The sequence below is a fragment of the Symphalangus syndactylus genome, chromosome Y (genome assembly GCF_028878055.3).
Source record: "Symphalangus syndactylus isolate Jambi chromosome Y, NHGRI_mSymSyn1-v2.1_pri, whole genome shotgun sequence".
Taxonomy (NCBI): domain Eukaryota; kingdom Metazoa; phylum Chordata; class Mammalia; order Primates; family Hylobatidae; genus Symphalangus; species Symphalangus syndactylus.
Genome location: NC_072448.2, coordinates 21,350,488 through 21,358,511, shown reverse-complemented (window position 1 = coordinate 21,358,511; position 8,024 = coordinate 21,350,488).

Genomic DNA, 8,024 nt, shown 5'->3' with positions numbered 1-8,024 from the left:
CTGGCTTTCTAAGAGTTGCTTTTGCAACTTTTAACTTTGCTCCAGTGAACTAGAAATAAGTGCTTGATTTCTATTAAATCACTTGTCACTTAACAAATAAAACCTTTTGCAAAGGTATTTTTACTATAACCCTTCTGCAGTTGAGGAAGTACATATTTTTTATTGCATTTTCTGAAAGCCTTGCCAACTTTATTTCATTTCCAAGTGTAGGAGAGGTATTTTGTCATTTCTTCATTGATCCATATTATTAATATGCTATAAATCATTGGCTATCTTACATATATTATAACAAATTTGTTGGGAACAGGCCATAATCGTGATTGCTATGATGCCCACGCTGAAGGTTGTTGTTTACCAGAATGAGGGCAAGGAACAGCTGGCACACCCAGGGCAGAAAACTTCTTAAGGCATTCCTGAATCTGCCTCAAGGACATATTATTGCTGCAGATAAGTAGCCAGAGCCCACCCTTTGTCTCCCATTTTAGTTAATCTATAACCTATAGAAATAATGCTTATCACAGGCTTGCTGTCAATAAATATGTGGGTAAACTCTGTTCAAGTCTCTCGGCTCTGAAGGCTGTCAGCCCCCGATTCCCACTCCGCACTCTATAGTTCTGCATGTGTGTCTTTAACGCCACTAGCACTACTGGGTTATGGTCTCCATGACTGATCTGGCTTTGGCAAGTCGTGACCATACAGGGGAATCAATCTCAGGTCAAAGAGTTGCCAAAGCTATGGTAGGAGAATGTGGAACTACACTGGAGGACACCTGGGTACTCTTAAGAAATCCCCATGGTGAGTAAGTAGGGGAGCTCAGAAGCATCAGGGTAACAATGGGACAAGTGTGGGCTCTGGTTCTAGATTTGTTGATTTTTTTTTTTTCAACTCAGCATTCACCTACTGGTGTTATTGTTCAAGGGCAATATCTTGTAGAATGGATTTGCTTTTCCACATACTGATTGATGGACTTTGACTCCTTATTTGGATCAAATAACTACCATGATAGGAAATGGAAACACTTAGATCATTAAATTACATGGATATCATCCTGGCAAAATTATTGTCCCCCTTACAAAGGCACAAATACAACAGGCTTTTACAAACAGTCTTACTTGAAAATAACATTTAGCTGACTTTGTATTCTTCATAACCATTTTCCAAAAACAAAATTATTTCAATTTTTGAAGTTAACTCATTGGATTCTCCTTAAAATAACTAAATGTAAACCTATTGAAAATGCTAAAAAAAATCTTCACAAATGATTCTGATAATAGCAAAGCTTTTTATTCTGGCTCGAAAGGTAAAGTTGTCCGAATGCCCTATACTTCAGCTCAAAAGGCAGAGCTTGTAACTGTAATTGAGGTATGGACTGCTTTTAATATGCCTATAAATGTGATTTCTGATTCTTCATATGTGGTTCATTGTACACAGTTAGTTGAAAATGCTCAGCACGATTCCACACAGATGAGCAACTGATGAATTTACTCAATTACAAAGAGCAGCTAGGTGTCGAATGCCCCCTTTTTACATTACTCATATTAGAGCTCATACATCTCTTCCAGGACCTTTGACTGCAGGGAATCAAATGGCTGATCACCTATTTGCTGCTCCAATATCTAATGTCAAACACTTTCACAATTTAACCCACGTTAAAGCCTTTGGTCTCAAATGCAGATACAGCATTACCTGGAAATAAGATAAAGGCTATTATCCGTCAATACTCAATTTGCCAAATGGTACATTCCTCATCTTTTACAGGAGGAGTTAATCCTTGAGGATTGGAACCTAATGATCTTTGGCAAATGGATGTCACACGTGTTCCTTCATTTGGGAGACTAACTTATGTATATGTATGTGTAAACACCTTTTCTCACTTTGTCTGGGCTGCATGCCAATTAGGAGAGTCTTCTGCCTCTGTTAAATATCACCTTTTGCAGTGTTTTGTATGATAGGCATTCCAGCTTTTATTAAAATGGACCATGCCCTAGGCTGTGCTAGTGAAGCTCTAGCAACATTTTTCTCTGTATGGAATATTAAACACATTACTTGTATCTCACACAATTTTCAAGGACAAGCCATAGTGGAAAGCATGAACCTCTCCCTGAAACAGCAGTTGCAAAAGCAAAAGGGGGAAACAAGGACTACAGGATACCACATAGGAAATTGAATGTAGCATTATTGGCTCTAAAGTTTTTGAGCCTCTCTAGAGGCCAGATGCGATCAGCAGCTGAACAGCATCTACAGAAGCCAGCTGTAAAGACTGAAGCAGAAAAACTGGTTTGGTGGAGAGATCCAATAACAGAAAGTTAGGAAAGAGGTAAAATAATAACATAGGGTAGAGGTTATGCTTGCGTTTCTCCAGGACTGAATCAACGGTCAATGTGGGTGCCATTGAGATGTCTAAAGCCCTACTATGAGCCAGATACCCAGGAAGAGGTGTTAGGAGGATCTCAAAGGCCCATCGGTGGCAGCATTGTCTAAGTTGATGCTGAGGAGTACCCCAAATATCATGAGCAACACCCATTGAACACAGCCACCTACCTGAGGACAGATCAAGAAGCTGTCACAGATGGCAGAAGAAAACCTGAGGAAAGCGGGACAACCAGTCCCAATGAGTAATTTAATGATAGCTATGATAGCAGTGATCACCATTGCCATGAGTATTCCTTTAGCAGGGCTGACACAGTTACACATGCTTTCTGGTCTCAGTGTTTATCATAATAAATCTGCTCCTATAATTAAGGCTCACTGCCCTCAAGAATCTAATTGTAAACAGAAATGGACATGGCCAGAAAAAATGAATGTACTTGTTTCAGAAAATTGCATTTGCAGAACATGCAGAGGTGCTGTGCAACGATTCCTATGGAATATTTATTGATGCATGCCCTAAGAGGATGTTTAGCTTAAATTCCACCTCTCAGTCTGTGTGCCAAGGCCACACTATGTTCAGCTTGTCTGACCAAAATGATCAGATGGTAGAAATGGTAAGAGATCCTCTGGAAACATGGAGATAAAATGGCACCTCAACATCAAATGATATGGCCCGCTCTAGGAGCTAAACATTAGGATTTGTGGAAACTATTATTGGCTCTTAATAAGGTCAAAATTTGGGAAAGAATGAAAAAGCATCTAGAAGGACAATCTGATCAAAATTTGGGAAAGAATAAAAAAGCATCTAGGACAGTCTACAAATATGTCTTTGGATATTGCGAAATTAAAAAGATCCAATATTTAAATTATGCCAGGCACACTTGCTGTTAATGCCAGGAACAGGAGTGCTTGAAAAAGCTGCAGATGGATTAGCTGCTATTAACCCATTAAAATGGACAAAAACACTTGGAGACTCTGATTTAAATGATGATTGTGCTTTTAATCTGTGTTCTTTGTCTTTGTATAGTCTGCAGATGCAGATCTCACTCCTGTGAGATGTAGTTCACCGTGATAAAGCCACCTTTGCTTTTATCGTCTTGGAAAAACAGAAAAGAGGAATATGTAGGGAACGGACCCCCAAATCTGGCCACAGACGGGCCCCCAGACTGGTCATAAACAAAATCTCTGAAGCACTATGACATGCTCGTGATGGGCACGACACTCACACTGAGGGTTGTGGGTTTACTAGAATGAGGGCAAGGAACACCTGGCCCACCCAGGGCAGAAAACCACTTAAGGCATTCCTGAACCACAAACAATATCATGAGTGATCTATGCCTCAAGGACCTGTTCCTGCTGCAGAAAGCTAGTGAGAACCCAACCCTTTGTCTTCCTCTTTACTGAATCTACAATCTATAGAAGCAATGCTTATCACTGGCTTACTGTCAATAAATACGTAGGTAAAGCTCTGTTCATGGCTGTCAGCTCTGAGGGCTGTCAGCCCCCTGATTCCCACTCTGTACATCGTAATTCTGTGTGTGTGTCTTTAATTCCTCTAGCACAACTGGGTTAGGGTCTCCATGACCAAGCTGATCTCAGCAGAATTCTTTGAGATTATTTAAATTTGGTGAACTTTATTTTATAAAAATGTCTTTATTTTAGGTAAATTATATCGTGTCATTCTCTGTGGTCATATCTTCCCATGTTTTGCATTATGAGATTCGGTTGGCATGGTACTCTAAAAGCCATTCTCAAACTTTCACTTCCTAGGATTTCTAGTTACCATACAACACGCCATTGTTTCCTCTGAACAACTGAAACACCACAGATGTAATGACAAAAACAAGGACAGGATCTGAAAGACAGAAAAAGGAAGACAGTTTGTCTAGGGATATCAGGACCTGCAGAGTGATGTTATGGTCACTTTACTTGGTTTTCCTAGTGTCTTCCATATATCAAAGGTGATGGACTGTAGAAGTTTCCAATCCAGAATATCCAATAGGCACAGAAGAAAAGGACTTCAAGGAAATCCTCTTCTCTCTCAACCAAAGGACAAGGAGAGGATGACCTAACTGCACACAATAGCATAAAACACTTCTAAAGGTAATAACCAAGCTGTTGCAGGTAAACGCTACCAGAAAAAAATAAAATAAAATAAATTAGTATTGCCATTTCTGTGGAGCCATGTACAGAGACAATCTTCTCAACACATCAGTGATGCTCTGATTCTCTGTAAAGTCAAAGTGAAACTAGGCAGTAAGTCTTTTTTTTTTTTCTTTTCTTTTCTTTTTTTTTTTTTTTTCTGAGTTGGAGTTTTTCTCTGTTGCCCATGCTGAAGTGCAATGATACAGAAGCTCAGCTCTCTATGAGCTTCACCTCCCTGGTTCAAATGATTCTCCTGCCTCATCCTCCCAAGTAGCTGGGATTAGAGGCCTGTGGCACCACACCCGGCTGACTTTGTATTTTTAATAGAGTTGGTGTTTCTCCATGTTGATCGGGCTGGTCTGGAACTACTGACCTCAGGTGATCCACCCAGTTTGGCCTCCCAAAGTGCTGGGATTACAGGCACGAGCCACTGCGCCCTGCCAGAGAGAATCTTCTATCAGCGTCCTGGAGAAAGCAGAGGAGAGCTTTCCAATTCCCTTATGCCAGCAGACTCCGGTAGCAAGCTGAGCATACAGGTCGACCCAACAACCACAGTTTTTGAAGAGCCAGAGCTAAGTAGGACAGATTGCACTGTGTGTCTTGACTGCTGTCCCCACTACCCTCCTCTACCCTATCCTGTCAGAAGGCTTCAGTGGGAGGAGTTAACCATCTACCGCCACCCACCCTCTTAGGAACTGAACAGTCGAAGTAAATCTAAACTAGTTAGCACTCTGCTATTTCCCCAAATTAGCAACTGTACCATCTACAACCGCTCCAAAGAACATCAAATGTTTTGAATGCATTTAAACAAAAGAAAACAGGTATGAGATCTGTATGCTGAAACATATAAAATACTGGAGAAAGAAATCAAATAGAAAAAATAAGAGATACACTGTGTTCATGGATATAAAGACATGATATATCATGTTAATTTTCCCCAGCTTGATCTATATGTTTGATGCAATTCCTATCAATATCTCAGCAAGAATTTTTGCAAACAATGCAAACTTACTAGGATAGCTCCTACAATTATTAGTATATAAGTATATAGTGGGAGAAATCCATCAACAACATTTCAAAGACTTATTAAACAGCTAAAGTGATCATGACAGTTTAGTATTGGCATAGGGATAGATGCGCGTAAAAATTGAGCAAAAGAGAAAGCCCAGGAATAGAGCCACACTAGTGTGGATATGACCAAGTAATATGACATAAATGTGGCAAGCAAAAATCAGTGGAGGAAAAACAGCCTTTCAGCAAATGGTGCTACGCAAGTGGACATCCAACAATTTAAGAAATAAAACCTTAACATAAACCTTACTCTACAGAAATGAACTCAAAATGGCTCATCAACTTCAATGTCATATAAAATTATGACACACTTTATAAAACATTTTCAGAAAAAAGAATCATAAGAAAATTGAAGCCTCTTAGTTGTAGCAAAGTGTAGCCATAAAAGGAAAACCGATAAACTGGATCAAATCAAAATTAAAAACTATTGCTGTGAAAGTTCTTATGAAGACACAAAAAAGCCAGTCTGCTGCAGAAAGGGGTACCCTTCCTGCTGATCACTGCAGACCATGGGAGGAGAGCAGCACCCTCTCTGCTGAGAGCAGCAGCTGCAGCAGAGAGCTGCAGAGACCTGCAGAGACATCTGAATGACTTGCCTACAGACACGAGCCTCCGTCTGTAAAGTGAACACACCATGGGAAGACCTGCCTATAGAGAAGAGCTGCCTACTCCTTTGTGAGGTATTGCTCCTCTTATGACCCAAAAGATGGATGAATAAAGCACAAACTGACAGATATTCTGCTTTGCCAGTACAGCTGGGTGTCCAAGCGCCTGCACATCAAGAAATGCTTTTTACTGTGACCGGCCCTGAGAAGTTTGCAGTCCAGTCATTTATTTAGTATATGATTAACAAAAGAAGCTCTGAGTCAGCACACTTGTGGATAATTAACATGGTTGAGAGAGTAGTTCTATGAATAATTAAAGCTCAGGTACCGTGGTCTAAAGTAAATTCCATTAAACGGCAATATCCTTGGTCAACCTCCCTCCAAGAAGGCAATGTGGCTTAAAGGTTAGTTAATGGAGGTAAGGTAAACAAGCTTAACTGGGGAAGCCTCTATTGTCCCTAATATTTATCCTATGACCTAATGCTCTAAGGTAAGAACTGGCTGCCTTCAGCCTGTTCAATTATTACAAGCTATGTAACCTTTCGGCCTTCCAAAAGGTTTGTGATTATTCCCTATATCTTTCCCTAATATCTCCCTTTAATATTTCTGCCACCATCCTGAGTGAACCTCAACACTTTGAACCATTTTAACACTAAATAGAACCCTTCTTCTTCCTCTTTACCCTTCACTTTTCTCTGTATCTCGTTCTCCCTGCACACAGGACAAGAACTCAAGGAAAGGCATCGTGGTCACAGAGGTTCCTGGCAAGTAAAATTGACACCACAGTGATCCTGTAACAGTAGCACTAGAATTTCTGTCTCAAATTTTTATTTGGAAGTTAAACATTTAGGGGACTGTTAGGAGACTCCCGACCATATTTTGACATCCTATTTGTTCATTTGTAGCTGGCTTTGTCTGATACCACCCTAACAGAGGAAAGTGTATACTTGTCAAGTAGGGGCACAATTCCAACTTCCCTTCTTCACTTCCTTTGACACCCAAAGCAGTGCTCCTCATTACTGATAAATAAATATGTGGATTCCAGCTTCAACCTAGACATTACTTGTACCTTCCTGACTAGAAGTTGAAGGGTGTCTTGTTACCACATGGCAGGGTTGAAAACCCTAGCTCTCTACTTTACCTTCCCTGATTCCACTCCAGCAGAGGGTTGGGGTGCTTCATTAATGCTTGGTGCTCTCTATGTTCCAACTTAAACTTTGTCGTCCTGGCTAGCTTTTTTGAGTTGCTTTGTTTTGTGTTGTAATGTTTGACTAAAGTAGGATGGCTATTGTATAAAGATTTTGGTCTTAATAAGGTGTCCCTTTCCTAGCCCTGTGTCTTTAGAAGCTGGAGCTTTTGGGCTATGTTTTTCTCTATTCCTACTTACATTTTTGGGTACCAGCTCCTTCAGGATCAAGTCTGTGATAACACCAGGCAAAAAGAATTCAGGGACCTCAACCATCTTATCACTTGTTGCATCTTGGATTTCCTCACCAGTTTATCTTCTTGCTCCATCCTTCAGTCTTATGTTTGCTTTATATATCTCACACAGGGATATTAATTGTATTTATGTGAGGGAGAAAGTACATCTCCATCTACTTTATTACTCAAGTGATGACTCAAGATGAATAGCGTCCATGATATTCCTTTTGGTTGTAAAATTCAAAGTAATTTTTGTTGTTGAAACAGTTTAAGCTAATTTAACCTAGATAGAGAGAGAATACTTAAGAAGGTACAATGTCTTTGTGTGAATCCTAGAAGAAGCTAGGATATTTTCTGGGTTAGACTGCTCTGTGATTGGTTACATTAAAATCTTGTAAAGATGTTCCTCAA